The 18,719-nt window shown below is 32.8% G+C and overlaps 1 long non-coding RNA gene across 3 annotated transcripts in view; it reads left to right on the top strand.

Moving 5' to 3' along the window:
- Positions 1–13,367, top strand: part of LOC143083219 (uncharacterized) — a 42,562-nt gene extending 29,195 nt beyond the window's left edge. For all 3 annotated transcript variants that reach the window (XR_012980589.1, XR_012980587.1, XR_012980588.1), the window contains 3 exons: positions 3,723–3,815; positions 6,222–6,395; positions 10,628–13,367. This is a non-coding gene — a long non-coding RNA (uncharacterized LOC143083219). The remainder of the gene's footprint in view (positions 1–3,722; positions 3,816–6,221; positions 6,396–10,627) is intronic.
- The last annotated feature ends 5,352 nt before the right edge of the window (positions 13,368–18,719 follow it).

The raw sequence follows: 18,719 nt of genomic DNA, 5'->3' as shown, positions 1-18,719 counted from the left end.
CAATATTTACTACGTTTTGGCAAAGTATGAACAAATTCTATCATTTTTATTTTAGACTCCCATACCACCTTAAATACATTTAATTAATAAATTTTAAAACACATTTACCGCTACCTGAACGATATGTTTGCTTTAATTAGCAGTTTATTTTATGATTTTACTCCGAAAATTTAACGAAATCAATTCAAATTTTCTTTAATCTAACACAGACAATTTATATTGTGCTGTTCTAGATTTGGATATTTCAATTTCTCATGAGAATATGTATACATACATTTTTGATAAAAGAGACGACATATATATATATATATATATATATATATATATATATATATATATATATATATATATATGGTAGGATTGCTTATGAGACGACTTTCCTCAAGAGACCAAATGACACAGAACTTAACAACTATACGTAACACCGTACGGCCTTCAACAATGAGCAAAGCCCATACCGCATAGTCAGTTATACAAGGCCCCGAAATGCAAGTTAATTCAAACGAGACAAATAACGACCTAATGTATGTATAAAACATGAAAGAAAAACAAATATGTTACATACAATGTATCAACAAAAGACAACCACTAAATTACAGGCTCCTGACTAGGGAGAGGCACAAACATACAGAAAATGGCGGGGTTAAAAATGTAAGCGGGATCCAAATACTCCCCCTAACCTGGGACAGTGGTGTAACAGAACAACATAAGAAGGAACTGTATAAATCAGTTGGCAAAAGGCTTAGCTAATCAGATGAATAAAAATGCAAATACTAAAAATACAACAAAAAGCAAGTTGACGCGGCCGGGTACTTGTACATCCTAACAACAAAAAGAAACCAAAGAAAACGAAAAGTACAGATCTGAGAGAACTCGCAGTTACTGGCAGCTAGTTCGTTCGTTTTCCTATTGTTAATTTTCCTTAATGTTGTGGAACTCTATTTGACCTTTTTTTTTTACTGTTTTGTATATTTCAAAACCTGCTCGCTATGCTTGTGTCTGAAGTTTTCTTGTATACTTCAGTTATAGCACTGTTTGTATAACGGGTAAATTATTCACGTATTGCTTTTGTTTAATCAAAATATTCTAAATCTTTACCAAAACCTTTAAAAGATTAAGTAAAGATAGTTGCATATCAATTCTTAATTTTTACGATGTTGTTGTCTATAAGGACTGAATATTTAGAAACGATCTATGTTTACAAATCGACTTTTTAAATAAACTTATTTTCTAAAAATGCAAACAAACACATTATAAATACCATACGTCCGAAGCCCTTTTCTAGATTAATTAGTTATCAAAGGTACCAGGATTATCAGTTATTACGCCAGACGCGCGTTTTGTCTACACAAGACTGATCAGGGACGCTCGAATCAAAAAAGGTATAGAGCTCATAAGGTTGTGCCAAATACAGATAAGGTAATCTAAGCATGTGATAAGAAAATCCTTAGTTTTTCGAAAAATTCAAAGTTTGGTACACAGTAAATTTATAAAAAATGACCATATAGTTGATATTCATGTCAACAACGAAGTGCTGACTACTGGGCTGGTGATATCCTCGGAAACGAAACGTCCACCAGCAGGGGCATCGACCCAGTGTTGGAAATAGTTATCAAAGTAACCAGGATTATAGAATGCCGCTAGAATCAAAAAAGTTATAGAGCCAAAAAAGTACAAAGTTGAAGATCATTGAGAACCAAAATTTCCAAAACGTTGCGCCTAATACCGCTTAGATAATCTCTGCCTGGGATAAGAAAATCGTTTACCAGAATTTATAAGAACCTAACGGGTTGAATAGCTTTGATGCGTTTTAAAAATTTTCGATGTACTTTGATCGGAAACGCTCAAAATATAATATTTGAAAGCCAAGAGTGTATAAGAAACGACACAGTTGAAGGGTTTAATTGCAAAAAAACGACACAAAAAAACGCCAAACCCATATTAGGTCAACTTTTTCTTCTTTTTTTTTTTACAGTTTATGAATTTTTAAACAGACAATTTTAGAAATGTTTGTTATAAATGATATCAACATCAAAGTACTGACTACTGATCTGATTATACTCAAGGGGAAAGATAGTTCACCATCAGCGCTACCGGAATAGATCCAGTGCTTTCAAATATGAAAACAACAGATTCTTAATTTAAAACTATGATCATATATCCTGTTGATTGATATTTTGGCATTTTACAAGGCCATTTGATTCTCCAACTGTTTATGGCGTCATTGAATTTGCACTGATTTGTCCTATAATCAGGAAGAACATTATTTATTAATTAGTTGTCATTGGCATTGAACTAAATTCAGTAAAAAGTCTAATAACACAAAACGAAAGGAAAATTTCTGGCCCATTCCTAATAATGTACAGGCATTTTCTCATGGAGAATAAAGTGGATTAAACCTGCTTTATAGCAAGATCAATCTCACTGTTAGCACTCCGATTTCGGCGGGGTTTTTTTATTTTTAGTTGTTTATGTGTCTATGATCGATCTTCCGAGTTAATTTAGTTGCACATATTTTTACATTTTGTTGTTATGCTATGCTGTAATACCACTATACCAAGTAAGGAAGGTTAATGGCTCTCCAACGACCATGATTAACCATACGTTGTTTTGTTATAATTAGTCCGTAAGTTTGTCTCCTTTCATATATTTTCCTGTCGGGGTTATTTTAAGTTGTCTCCACGGTATTGGTTATTCTCATTGTTGGACGCCGTAAGATTGACTTTAATTGCTAACATGCATTACATTGGAAATTTTGGGGATAGTTGTATACATGGCAATCATAACACATCTACATGATCTACTCACATTTTCATACAGAACAAACACGGTCTCGATAAATCGTTGATAATAATATATATTTATAATTATCCAATTCATATAATTGATTTAAAAATCGAGTCTCTTACCATTTGTATATCATCATGATAGAATAGCAGACTTGTTCTTAATCTTTGTCAAAAAAAAGAGGTAGTTACATAGGTGAATCGGTGGTTTCGTTGAAGCTTGTTCGGCCCGATTGCGTGAGGTCAAATGGTTTCGAACCACAGCCGAGTCAAACCAAAGATACTAAAAAAAATGCTTCATTCTTGATAATCAGAAACCAAGAGTCAAAATAAGGAAGTGTTGCGGCTCAGAGTCAGATGCGTACAGGTATGATGGCATTTCTTGAGAACCTTGTGAAATACTGTGAATTCATTTACATTTGGGGTATCAATTTTTATGGGTTGAAGACAACTTGCATTTTCGTAGATATTTGATCCGTTGATTTTGCAAATCACTACAAGATCTTGGTTCATCTGTACCTACGAAACCCCGTGTACATTGATATCCAACAATATTAATGAATCCACTGTTGCATGTTAAGCATCCCACTCAGCAAGGCAAAGATTCATATTACATTAACATGATTTAGTCTTAAAAAATCATTTAATCAACCGCTAGATGTTAATCAACCGTCCATCATTATCATAATCATCAACGGCTAGTTTTTAAACGAATGGTTCTAAATCTGTATCTGATTGACCTTTTTATGTAAGTATTCCTCACTTGTTTTAAATTGTGACATAAAATAGTACAATAACATGTTTGACTTAAGCCAAATTTGTACACAAGTGTTACTGTGTCTTTTGTTTGTTATTCTGTCGTGTATTATAATGTATTGATATATGATTATTCCCCAACAATGAATGGTCATATAGTATTTTCTCTTTCTTTCAAAGAAACAAACAACCAGATTGTGCAACTCAACTATCTGAAAGATAATCCTTCGTCCTTCAAAAATGCACAAGAGGTCAAGCGAAATCCAAAATCAGGTAGTACACGTATTATAACAATGTATAAGTAATCGAAACATTTCACTAATTCTTTTATAGAATTTAAGTTGTATGAACATATTTCTCACTTAAGAAACATTTCATTTGTTTTCTTAACAATATTTTACTTGTTATGTAAAATATAAAGAAGATTTCGCATCTGAGTAAAATTTGCATATAAATGCTGAATTGCTGTACTCGTTTCTTAATGATATCATATAGTTTTGTGAATTTCGCAAACTTTTAGCTAAAAGGAAAAAAACGGTCGCGATCTTTAGTGACATATGCAATAGTAAAAATAAGAATGGGATACGTTAAAAATAAACAGTCATACGAGTTTAGAGCTATGTGTATCAAACAAAGCTTGACACATTATTTTAAACTTGACTCAAACAATCCAGTTCCTCCAAAATAAATAAATAAGCACCTTCTAACATTTGAACATTGCTTAATTATCAGAATATATTTTAGACAGTAGAAGTTTACCTTAGTTCTTCCAAATATCTCTGTTAGAGCAGTTTTTGTGTCAGGTGCAGAACAGTCCAATAATTTATAATAAAAAAAGTTGAAATAAAGTTAAAAAGAAAAATAGCATTGTTGCATGTGTGTTATGTATAAAATTAGATATGTTAATGCCATAAGATGGTGCTGTGCGTGTGTTTCTTCAGAGAAAGTGCATTTGGAAAGTTGAGCACACCAAGTCGTCTATCTCTTGCAATTTCAAGGAACGGATCAAGTTATCATACAGAACTTGTTGTAGTCTTAATTCACGGCTTCACAAACACAAACACACAAAAATAAGCATAGCAGACATCAAAAAAGTGTTGTTGTATGAGGATTAAAACATGTCGAATGTCTCAACCAAATAGTTTCTCATATAAGCTTTGGCAATGATATTTTCGTTTGTTGAGAAATTATTTATAGTGTGCCAAAAATTAGCACAATGGAAAACATTATTATGGATACTTGGGTGCACATATGCGTTACCAAACATTTTGTTAAAATGTATTTGTATAATATAAAGGCATGTGTAGGCATTGACTAGTGAATACACATTTATAGCACAAAAGTAGACTACGCCCACAAAACAATTATGCTCATGTAGGAAATACGTCTTTTTTTATATATATTTTTTGGTTAGGTAAATATGTTTTGATCATATAGCCAGGTATCACGTTTTATTAAACATCTTTGGTGATAGTTTGGTATTGTTATATATTCTAATAAGTGTAAATGTCTTTTGTTTAATTTGCATTTAGGTATAAATATACAGTGTATGTATTGTAATTTCAACGTATACGATTACTTTTTATGGCATATAATAGTATATTTAAGAATTCACAGTTGAATGTACTATGCAAATTTCTATATCAAACTAAACAATGATAGACAGGATTTTCTTTATTAAGAATGGTTGATTCTTGTCTTGAAATCTGAGAATGGTAAATGTACATTTTTTGGGAGGGGGTGAAAAAGTGTATGTTTTGTACACTTTAGAAAATAGTTGACATTTATGGATGACCCCTTATAAGGCATCAAAATAAAAATGACTTTAAATGCAGCAAATTAATCCGATAAATGATAGCATGAAGCATTTATCTAGAAGAGAGGCGAAAGATACCAAACGGGACATTTTAACTTAGGCATTTAAAAAAAGAACATATTTAAAGTTGTCCTGCACCTCTACTAATTTTTCCTTGTCTTTAGCATTCCCTTCCCTAGTTAGCTTTGTTAAATCATTATCCATGTAATTCATCCGTCGTAAATTATACTGGAAGCTTGAAGCATCTACTTTAAAAAAAAAAAAAAAAAAAAAAATTCAGAAAGTTACCATGGCGAAACAATAACACTAACAAAAATGTTTAAGGCTAAACAATATGTTAAACCTTTAATTCAATTCCACTATTTTAACAATTCTCATTGAAAAACACAGATTCAAGATGACTGTACTGTTCGGATGTGTGCGTTAAGGACCCCTTTTAATAGAGATCTTTATTTGAAAAAAATATTGTCAAGATCACGTCTAATAGAATATTGAAAATAGTATTAGGAAAGTCCTTGAGCGAACTGTAAAAATAGAGATGTCAACTATATCTATTAGATTTAAGTGGTAAAGTTCCTTGGACAATTGATAATCTAGAAATAATCACAACGTGAAGTTTAAATTTGAACCACTTTTTATAAATGAAAATTGAGAATCTTTGTTGGAAGATATTTTTTTAATTTCGGCCTTTGGTAGATTATGAAAAGTAATTAATTAGTTATTGAAATAAAAATTCGTTTATTCATCGATTGTTTAGGGGGAAAGTTAGTATTGTTTTAACATAAGGAGACAATATTTATAATCATTTATTTTTTGGGTATGAATTACATTCTTTGAATATTGCAAATTACAAATATTTTCAGACAAAAAGACTGATAGCATCTTTCTTTATCAAGTTCTTAATGAAATTGGAGCCCACGATAATTATAGAAGGATTTGTGAAGGAGCATGCATAACATCGGAGATTATTGGTACATTTTTAGGCGTCTGTACCCAGTATGCAATTGGAGATGCATGGGAAGGCACAGTTACACCAGGTGACATATCATATTACAGAATCGAAGAATGATTGTATTTACTCAAACCCAAAGGCTTAATATACTTTCTGATATTTAAAGAATACCCTTGACAAATTTCAAATGCGTGTTACATTTTTTAAATCTTACCCGTGTGTCAAGGTATATTAGATTTGTTTACGTACATCAGCCGAAGTCGATTTTGACCAAAAAAAATAATGTAACACCAATAGTTAGGAAGTTTTCTATTTAAAAGTTTTACAGAACATACAAGTCCATTTTTTCAAGCCTTTTTATAATATTCACGAAACAGTAGTTTTATTCACCAAAATAAGTCCTGCTGCTCCTCCTGTTCCTAACTTTCATGGACTTATGGAGTGGCTGTATTTTTCACAATGCATTTAATTCACCTTTTAGTATTCTTAATAAATAAGAACTTTGATTTGTATCAGTGTTTTTCTAGTTGTTTGATTTATTGCAGATTTAAAGGTTAATAATTTTTGGGGATTTTTGAGTTTTTCGAATGTACTCATTTTTAACCAAATTGAAACACATGTTTCACCCCGCCGCATTTTTCCGCCTGTCCCAAGTCAGGAGCCTATAGCCTTTGTTAGTCTCGTATTATTTTTAATTTTAGTTTTTTGTGTAAAATTAGAAGTTTTGTATGGCGTTCATTATCACTGAACTAGTATATATTTGTTTAGAGGCCAGCCGAAGGACGCATCCTCCGGGTGCGGGAATTTCTCGCTTCATTGAAGACCTGTTAGTGACCTTCTACTGTTGACATTTCTATGGTCGTGTTGTTGTCTCTTTGACACATTTCCCATTTCCATTATCAATTTTATCCTAATTAATCTGGAAACGGATGGGTAGTGCTAATTACACGAAATAAAAATAAGCAGAAAAGCATAGGTCGTGATATAAAGCCTATACATGTACAACACGAATACATTTTGATACTTTTGAATTAGGGAAAACCCAATGCTCAACAGTATGTAATGATTAACCAACTTGCGGTAGAACACGCTCCATGGAATTATTATGTGGCTGCTCCAAACGTTTATTCTGCCATCAAACATCATACAACGAAATAAGCAATAAAGGCATGTCGAATCATTTGAGCGTGCCGATTACGTTTTAAATTAAGCAAATTACTAGTGGTGAGTTTATTGTCTATAGATTACTTCAAGGACAAAGCGTTGCATCTTTCAGCATATATTGTTTACTACTAGTTGAAATGAAAGAAATGGTATAAAGTTTTTCCGGGGGTTGCACTATGTTAAAATCATCATGTTTTATTTTTAATAAGATATTTTTTGCTATGCTGTCAAACATGATGAATTGTGATTTAAGACTGGAGGCGTTTCTTCAACCAAATATGCATGACGGTATTTACCCGTTCACGACACATGCTAATTATTGGAACACTGATGTCTGGACTCCATCAGCTGTTCACAGTCTTACATGATGCAATATGTCTTCTTAAATCGGAATTAACAAACAAAAGACAGTTATAAGGCGTCGAAACAAATCCCATTCATGATTGACTAGGCTTGTCGATCTAGCTGGTTCCCTTATTGACACACATGTTGCTTTGAAAGTCAATTCATCGAGGAACCTAAACATAAGGCTCCATCAGTACAAGGTCATCTAAATAAACTCAATAGAGAATTCGGCAATTTTTAAATGTTATTTCTCAGTAAGTATACCTCCTTCCGAGACAGCGCACTCTTAGAGATTCCCTCTATGATGTACGTCTTGATTAATGCTGTTATCTTCAAACCACCAACTAAATAAATTTAGAATATGGATATAGGGTATTGCTCCATAAAGTTTTAGTATATTTTGAATCCAATGTCATGTTATTTGTTACAGGACCTTGTCCGTACATGTAAAATGAAATAATTCGTAGCAAATTTTGGGTTGCCGTTCACCAAAATTGTGTGTTGTCAGGGCTTGGTGATTGTAGAAAACGACTTACTAATACGATTGTTTAGAAGATGGCTACGCTAAGGATGAAGATTGAACTACTAACCTCCCCGAATGTCCAATTTTTCATGTTTTCCGCTGCTACTATTTGTTTTTAGCAAATATTGCGTATGATACGAACATAATTTGTCGTTCATCAGCATTTGTTGTTGTCAGGGCAGTGGTGATTATAAAAACCAGCCTACTTATACGATTGTAAAAGAAGATTGCTACGCTGAATATTTAATATGATTGAATTACTTACCCAATATTTCATGTGTTCAGTTCTTAGTGGCCTCCGACTTGTTGTGGTTGGGGGGCTTCTTTCTCAAAAACAAATCTAATCGAATATATCGTAAAACTTCATATACTATCGTGCTCATGTTGACATTAAGTCTATTTTTATAGTTCCGACATTCTTTTTGGTTTATATAATTATACCCCCGCTTTAAAAAAGGGGGGTATACTGTTTTACCTCTGTCTGTCAGTCCGTCCGTCAGTCAGTCCGTCCCATGAAACTTTCGTCACATTTTTCTCAGGAACTACACATCCACCCTTTCTGTAATTTGGTATCAACATTTATATATGTCAGCCATACCGTGTGATTCGTTTTCAGATTCATCACTTGACAACTTCCTGTTTACCGAAAAAAACTTGTATGATTTTACACATGATATCTAAGTTGAAAATTTTCGTCACATTTTTCTCAGGAACTACAATACAAGGATTTCTGAAATTTGGTTTCAGGATTTATATAAGTCAGCTATACCGTGCGATGCGTTTTCAGATTCATCACTCGACAACTTCCTGTTTACCGAACACTTGTATGATTTTACACATGATAGCCAACTTGTAAATTTTCGTCACATTTTTCTCAGGAACTACAATACAATGATTTCTGAAACTTGGTTTCAGGATTTATATAAGTCAGCTATACCGTGTGATGCGTTTTCAGATTCATCACTCGACAACTTCCTGTTTACCGAACACTTGTATGATTTTTACACTATTAATATTATCCACTTGCGGCGGGGGTATCATCAGTGAGCAGTAGCTCGCAGTTTCACTTGTTAATAATGAATTTCACCATTGTTTTCACTGAATCATGATCCGGTTGTTAACTTTATAGTATGTATTTCTCCATTGCTACAAAACCTTTCCCAAAAATATCCTTATAAACTGTCATATGTTATTGCATAACTAAATATTGAATAGAGATATTTTTTGTCTATAATTTCCGTAAATTGAGACATTTTTTTTTCATTTTCTTATGTGTTGGACGCGGGGGTATACATCACTTATCTCTGGCAATCAGATATTAATATGACAAGCTCAATTTGTGTGACATTTATGAGGATGATTCCGTTTCAGTTATTACAATGAAATAAAATGATTTTGACCTTTGACCACACTTTTTCTTCGACATAAAAGGGTGTTATATTCATCTTCAAAATAAGACCAAAAGATACCTTGATGCATTTCGGTCCATGCTATGTTAAATTTTACTTTACTTGTCATTGTACTAATACGTATTCGTCTTTTTAGTTAGTTTATTTATCCTGAATTATTCATTTTTAAGCAGCAGATTTCAGAAATATAGAAATATCTATATCATTAAAATACATATTATCTAGTTTTCGGCATCAGTATCAATTAAGTTTTAAATGATAAGTGTTACCAAACAGTCTAAAAGGTACAGTGGTTAAATGTTACATGTTGAAGCAACACACGAAAACACGTATTTACCAACAAATTGTGAGGCAGCCACATGTGTTGACGTTTTAAGTCAAGGTTTGTATGATAAAAAGAACGATATTGCACCTTACAATTATATACCTTGTTTTGATATCCACAAAAGTGGTGCCTAATAAATGCCAAAGTTATATTGAAATCAATATGTTGTTGAATATATAACGTATTACTTGCGGAAGTTGTTTTGCAAGTTTTAGACCATGTTCAGACATATCAACATCATAGCATTATAGCTTTGGCCTGTTTGAGCTCCAAAATAAGACACGTGACAGTTGAGTCATTTGCAATACAAATTACAATGACGTCAAAGTTGATCAGTTGTGCATGTTGTGTTAATGATTAAAACCGAATCTAAAAGAATCATTAATAACTTGTAACTAGACGTTGAAACTTGTCATAGCACATATAAACCAAACATCACTTGGCGACCGATCAATCGATATCCCGTAACGTATGTCTAAGTTGACAGCTGAGCAGGTAAAATCTGTCAAAAATTTAAAATTATGTATTAACACCATATGTTTATTTGACAGGTGTTAAATCTGACCATGATGCCATCATATGTGAGGACGATTTTGCCGTTATTGATGACATATCAAAAGCGCACCAAAACGAAGTTTCCCTCGTAGTCGTTAGAGAATCAGATACACCTTCTGGGTATGTCAAACTACAACTCTTGGATAGAAGTAAACCGAAAGAAAATACTTATCGGCCTGATTTTGACAATGAATTCAAAAGTTTGTTACAAGAGGATAAATTTGGAAGAACGTTTTTGACTAATATTATAAATAAAGGTACAGAAAAATTACCTTTTACTTCTCGACCCTACATCTGGTCTGCTGCAACACTTCTAAATCAGTGTAATGGTAAAGAAGTAGATGCGGTCTGGTGTTACCGTTGCAAAGAATGGCCTGAAGAGGCAAAAGAATGGTTTTCCCGAAGTAGATGTAACGGATGGCCAACACCAAATACGATAAATGAGTTGAAATCATTTGGGTATTTTTTTTATAGAAAAGGTCATCCTCATTCTTTAGAAAAACATTTAGAATGGAAAATATATTTTCCATTGCAAGAACGGGAACTCGTGTTTAATCTCACAGATGTTCAACATAAATCTTACGTTGTTCTTAAAATGATAAATCGAGATATTATTAATTTGGAATGCATAACTACATACCATTGGAAGACGTGTTTATTTTATGTGATAGAAGAGAATAAACTTGATATTTGGAGGATACCTCTTATTATCCATTGTGTAAGATTGTGCGTTAGGCAAATGTTAAAATGGGTAAAATGTGGTTTCTGCCCTAACTACTTTATTCCCAAAGAAAATCTTTTTGGAGGAAGACTAGACGACAAATTGAGAATAATTTCGGAAAACAAATTAGTGAAAATTTTAGATGATAGATTTTGTTGTTTGGGTCTTGTAAAAGCAAGCAATATATGTGACTTTCTGGACGCAAGTGGCTTTGTATCACCAAATACATATACAGTTTACCTTAAATCTTTAAAAGCTGCAAACGGAATGAAAATAGTCCCTTCCCTTTTTGCACAGCACGCTTTCAATCATTACATAGCCAATAATCAGAATACAAATGTGATTGAGCTTTGGCGGATGCTAGTTCAGATTCAAAATACCAACACTATTTCTCAGCACACAAAACAAGTCACAAGAATTTCTTTATTGCTATTAACACCCTTAATATATACTAGCTTGGCTAGTAATATATCTGCAATGTCTATTCGTCAACCTAATCTGCAAAGTCGGGATTTCCTCTTGTTAGGATCTTGCACATACCTCATGGTAAAAGGTGGTTTAACTGGATTTTTAAAGTTTATATCCGTACTTTACTCTGTTGGTTGTTATAAAGAATGCAAATGGTTCATGGATTTCTTAGACGAGAGTTATGTGAAAAATCTCCTGTCTATTTGTGTGTGTCATGTTTTTCCGAGTGTAGTAAATCAAATGGAAAACAATATTATTGAAATTGAACAATTCAGTAATCTGTGTCCATGTATTTCATTTTTGCCTACAGAACTTTTAATTACTCCTGACGCCTTGAAATATGAAATGTACAAAAACTGCGGTATGTCAATGGCTGTTGTGGACAGCAATGTTTATTATTTCTTCCTAAAATTCTTAATAAGAACAAAATTGTATGGGGACATATTTTCAAAAGACGGTATGCATGAAATCGACCAAATAAAAGATTTATTGTCCAGATGTAATGTCAGACATCGTGATGTAGCATATAACCTGCTGTCTTGGTGTTTGTGCACTGTAGGGATGACATCCTTAGCGTTAGATAACATAAGAATGTCATGGATTGAAATGCAGACTTCGGATTTTAGTGTTTCACATTTCTATTCCACAAAGCTGCATGCGGCTGTTTCCTTGTACAAATACTTTGTTACAAGGATGCCACGCACATACCCGTACTCCGTTCCTTTTTAGTGTTTTTCATATGGTAAAACCAACTAAAATTTAGCAGTTAAAAAACAGGCACATATTGGTTAAAGCAATATACTAGGCTATTTAAAAGAAGCTAAATAATATCATGTCAATTCCTATTCATACCTTAAGTGTCTTCTCGTTTAAACATCATATGAGAGAAACATCAAACATGCATCAGCAGTTACATTTTATGTTCATTTCAACCGTTTTAATTTCAAGTGATTAACAAAAGTACGATACTGATGCCATTCTTACAAATTTCTGAAAAATATTGAATGTTACTCATTCTAAAAATGAATTATCAACTAGTGAAATAATAACTTTTAACTATCTATCTATCAGAGACTAAAGATGTAGTACCTATGCCCAGCTGTATTTTTCAAAAGATGGCAATCATCGTTTTCCCGAAAAAATATCTAACCCTTTTCCGGGAGGGAGTAAGATAAATAAATCGATCGTACTGTTAATGATAGCGTGTTATCGAACATTTATTCAAAAACTTAAACAGAAAATTAAAACGGCTTTTATCAACTTATAAAAAGTATCCACTAACTATCTTTTGATGTCCAAATTAGCAAGGCTCACAAGACTATCTCTTTCGCGGGCAAGAAAATACTTGCTTGACATAATCAGTATTATAATTAGCGTCTTATCAAGCATTTATAATCTTTTTACTGTACAAACATTTGATTGTATTTTGTGTGAAAGTAACATTGTATGATTTTAGTCGAATGAATTGCTACCTATTGATATTTATTCTCATTACTTACATTTTGTCTAATATTTTCTAGTAATTCGATGAAAAATTTGATTTTGTAAATAATAAAAATATTTTAGTACATGTGTTTTGAATTTCGCCCACATGAGGTAAGATTTAGTTTTGTTTTTTTTTAATTTATGTTGTTTGTTTTTGCGAAAAGAACGATACTGATTACATTACCAAAATGCGTAATTTTAGAGTATAGTCATGACGGGGAATATTGATGGATTTACAACGTTAAATTGGCTTGAAGTGGTGTATCCCCAAACAATGTTATGTTTGTAAAAGCGCAAACTATAAGACCTTGTACTGTACGCTTAGACTTTCTTTTCCTTGAGGATTCGATTATTACTGGTTAGTATGGTCTGTGATACAAACGTGGTATAAGTAATTTTTGAAATTTATATTATTTGAGTTTAATATTTCTCATAGTTCACAAGTCAGAGAACTGAATGTGTGTGCCTTACAACAGCTTCCCCGATAAAAACAAGGGATACAATGTAAATGTACGAATATGCCACACTCTAACGACACAACTTGAAAAAGCCTTGATTGTTGTTTTTGTCATCTCAAACTCACATTGAAGCCCTCAAAGTAACGAAAAGCTTTTGCCTCAGACCAACTATTTGTAATGACTTGGCCAGGTGAAATTCCTTTGAAAAAACATGTATTTGTACTTTCAAGCACCTGCTTTCGGCTATGATTCTATTTTTGGTAACTAATGTTTGACACCAGTTCTCATCTTCCAAATTCAATTTCATATACTGTCAGTTTTCTATATATTCCGTTTTACCAGTGTTGAACCATATATACTTAGGTTAATCGAGATTACTTATGTAGATATCTTTCGCTATCGTAAAAGAGGGGCGAAAGATACCAAAAGGACAGTCAAACTCATTGATTGAAAACAAACTGACAACTCCATGGCGAAAAAAGAAAAAGAAAAACAGACAAATAATAGTACACAAGACACAACATAGCAAAATAACGGGGTTATCTCAGGTGCCCTGGAAGGGTAAGCAGGACCTGCCCTCCACATGTAAATCAGCCCGTATTTCCGGCACATTGATTTTCGTGTATTAACTAAGCAAATCGGGTTAACTGTGTGTAACCTCGTGTGAATTTTATGTACCAAAACCACAAAACAGTGTATGAATACTATCACAATGACTAGAGCGATTTTAAATAGATTTTTACATGATTTTTAAGTTTCGTATTGTTTACGTTTTGCTTTCCTTTTTCTATCAATCGGGATTCTTTTGCGTACTTTGCAGGCCCGGTTTTAGTTTCCCGTTCGTTTCCCCGTTGCACATTGGGGTATATAAACCTTACATTCATTTGCCTGGGCTCTTCCTCATGCATCAGACCTACTGATTTTCTGTCAGTCTTCTTAGACGTATATTTCCTATTCGCTGATGTTCCTCACATTTGTATCATAAATTTCATAAATTTTAAGCAGTTTAATTTACTGCAGTTTAGAACATTTGTGTAGTTTTTTTTTCAATTGTTCAGTACAGTTGATTTTTCTAAATAACAAAATATTTGGACATTTTCTGTTTACTATAAGTCTATTATTCTGTACTTAGATTAAAATCAAAAATAGATTTAATTCAATTGTAAATAATAATAGCGGGTCTATGTATTCAGGCTAGTTTTTATTTCCTAACCTGTTTCTTTATGACATATCGGAATAACGTTACATGACTTCCTCATTCCCCAATTTCTCTCCCTTTCGGTTAAGCCATATTGTTAAGTCGCTTGTTGTCTGAGTTGTTTCAGTAAGCAGAGAAAACATCAATATATCATTCAAACTTTCTAAGATAGGAATAGTAGGAAGCTAGGACAATTAAGTTTCACTTTTAAATACTCTCAATCTCAAATGTGATTGAAGTCTGCCATACTGTGCTTAATCCAGGATGCTGAGGTTTATTAAGTAATAACGAAGTACTGTTACATACTGTTAAATGTATAATTTATTAGAAAATGGAAAGATAGAAGATATGAATAACTGGGTAGTTGGTTGAACACTGTGGCAAAATACTAGATATATTGACACAGTGTAGATACTATTCTGTACGCTTTCCGGAAGTCGCGATTTTCGAAGCGAGAACTTTTTGGATCACATTTTAAATTTGTCGGATATACTATATTAAACGGTAAGATGTTCATCTGTACATTGCTTAATGATTAATTCAGCTGACATCGATACTCACAAATGGTTTATAATTAAATTTAGCACATTCATTATTCGTATCTTTGCCTTAATTAAGAGATTTTCAAGTGCATCACTAAGGAAAATCAGTTGGTGAACCGAAAAACAATCTTTTTGCACTCTTACTGTACAAATTAACGTAAAATCCAGACTTAATTTACTAGATAAAGTGTATTTTAAGTGGTGGTAAAAGTTTCAGCCAGATCTTTGAAGCCAGAAATAAGAAAATTACACTTGTTTGAATTTCTCACTGTACGATCAGTCTCGCTTGTATATTTTGAAACTGTATGATCAGTCGTTATTTCACTGTATTCTAGTAGTGATTTCAAAGTTATTTACGATACATTACAAGATGGTATTTTTCTAAATAACACAAATATATTTTAATAAATTCACATCCTGTAAACTTTTCAAACATGTTTTAGCTTGATAGGGTGTACTCGACTTACTACATTAAGTATAAGGATGTTTGAATGTGGCTGAAATAAGAAAAAGGTTTGTTTGTTTATAGAAGTTTCAGAAATGTCCTCCGTTTTACTTAAAATTGTACAAACACACAGATTTAATAGTTACTATATAAAAATGCATGAATTTACAAACATTCGAGGCCGTACTGTAGCCTATAATTGATCACAGTTCCTTCACTTTGTTTTGGATGTAGATCTGTCTCTTTCACACTCAATTGTACACCACTTTGTGAGGCGATGGTTTATAGTGATAATGAAGTCCGTCTTTCCGTTCGTCCGTTGGACCGGTACAACATGTTTCGCCGGTTTTGCAAGCGCATCTCCACATACACCACTTAATATACATTGGTGTTTCCAGACATTTTTAAATGGAGAGGGGGTCCAATCCAGGAGAAACGAGGATTCCAAATATATGTTCCCATACAAATGCATTGAAAGTTAAAAAAAAAGAGTTTCAAACCGCCGGATCCCAATTTTCTTGAATCCGTCACTGGTATAACTATTAATTATTTTTTTCTCGGATTCCGTATCATAAATATAAAAAATATAAAAAAGAAGATGCGGTATGATTGCCAATGAGACAACCGTTCACAAGAGATCAAAATGACACAGATATTAACAAATGTAGGTCACCGTATGGCCTTCAACAATAAGCAAAGCCAATACCACAGAGTCGGCTATAAAAAGCCCCGAAATGACAATGTAAAACAATTCAAACGAGAAAATTAACGGCCTTATTTATATAAAAAAAGGAATGTATTTCTGATTTTATTAAGAATATTTTATGGGGTCTCTTTATATAAGATACGGACTTGAACATTGCATTATATGGGGGCACCCATCAGATATTTCTAACCGTGACCTCCAAAACCAATTGTTAAACTTTTCTAAAATTGCTCCATTTGTAATCTATTAATGTATGTATGGACCTTCTATTTCGAATATTTTGTAAAAATATTTTTGATGTTTCTCTATCGTAAATACGGACTTTGTCATAACCTTATATTGGGCGTACCTATTTTATATCCACAACTTCCTTCAGACACTTGTCATAACTTAATGAATCTTTTTTCTTCTTCAGATTCCTTATCATTTAATTCAATTGTGTACCTCTTATTTTGGTTTTTCGAAAAATCATCAGTTTTTTATTTCCATGATATGGACTTTTCCATTACCTTATTGGGTGGTACCCGCTTACTATACGCAACTTTCAAAAACTTACCATATACTAGTATTAATAAAACTTTCTCATATTCGTTATTAAATGATGCCCCTGTGCACCTATAATTTAGTTTTTCTGGTGGTTTATTTTTTTCCAAAACATGGACTATAGAAGTGGCGGGGTATAATTTCGTTAATTCTTTCCTCAATACCTAAAGTTTTCTAACAAAGCTTTCTCTATCTATTTTTTGTCATTTTAAAAGAGACAGGCTTGATGTATGTAATCACCAATTGATCAACGGTAGACGGTGTAAATAGTCTTTAAAAATGTAATAGTTAAACAGATAACTGCAACGACACACTAATACAGTCCACAAGCGAATCATGTATTGCTTTTTAGGCATTTGATTTTAAGTAAGACTGACGGAACAAAAATTAATTTGCCATCTACAAAAATCATCAGAAATATATTTGTATTGTCTGATGAAAGAAATTACACGTTAAAGTTCCATGGACACAATCATAATATCACATAGACACGTATATACCTTCAAATTGCCGGTTGTTTTTCAGTCAAGGTCGTTAAAAACTTCCATTTGTTGTTGTTTTTTTCTTCAAAATCACGACTGGTCATACAGACAAAAAATCTGAAATCGCTACTAGAATACAGTCAGTTTTAGACTGATCGTACAGTAATTTATTTTGGGTTCCTCAAGGAAAGCAGATTTTTTTATTTGAAATACGAACATTCTACTTAAATACGGTAGGAATATTGAAACCGTATATATTTTACTGTAAACTGATGCAAATATTCGCAATAAAAGATTATCTGCTTTGTACTACGAGAGCAAAATTGTCAATCGATTTCACTTTTTTCTATGAAGTTGGTGTGATGCACGCGAATATTTTATATTCTACTGCATGTTTTTGTTACAGTTACTCATATTTATGATGTTATACATACATTTAAGATGTGCAAAGCACTTTATAGATATAGGAGTAAACAAATGATGAGAAAAAGCACCAAAACAAAACCGTTCTGTTAGCCAGTTTGAAATCCTCGCTTCGAAAATCGCGACTTCCGGATAGCGTACAGAATAGTATCTACACTGTGATTGATAGTTAGATATATAATATAAACCAATTCAAGAATTTTTTTAGAACAATTCTGAAAAGTGGTAAAACTAATTTAGTTCACTGTGATATCTAAAATTGAGAATGGAAATGGGGAATGCGTGAAAGAGACAACAACCCGACTATAGAAAAGACAACAGCAGAAGGTCACCAACAGGTATTCAATGTAGCGAGAAATTCCCGCACCCGGAGGCGTCCTTCAGTTTGAAATACTCTACTTAGAATATAAATGATGCACTTACATATCTTACTTATTCATCAGTAAACCCACTTTATCGCTATTTTACGAAATTTTCCTTTGATTTTACTGACTGATAATTCCCTTTCTCAGACCAGTAGAGTGATATGAAAAATTATCGCTAGAAACTAAGGGTGTCCCTGCCGTTTGTTAATGGAATTAACAACTTCGTCATAGGTAAAATAGCGATAAAAAGAT

Source organism: Mytilus galloprovincialis, chromosome 7 (genome assembly GCF_965363235.1).
Source record: "Mytilus galloprovincialis chromosome 7, xbMytGall1.hap1.1, whole genome shotgun sequence".
NCBI lineage: Eukaryota > Metazoa > Mollusca > Bivalvia > Mytilida > Mytilidae > Mytilus > Mytilus galloprovincialis.
Note: the sequence above shows the minus strand (reverse complement) of the source record. Positions and strands in the feature narration are given on the sequence as shown.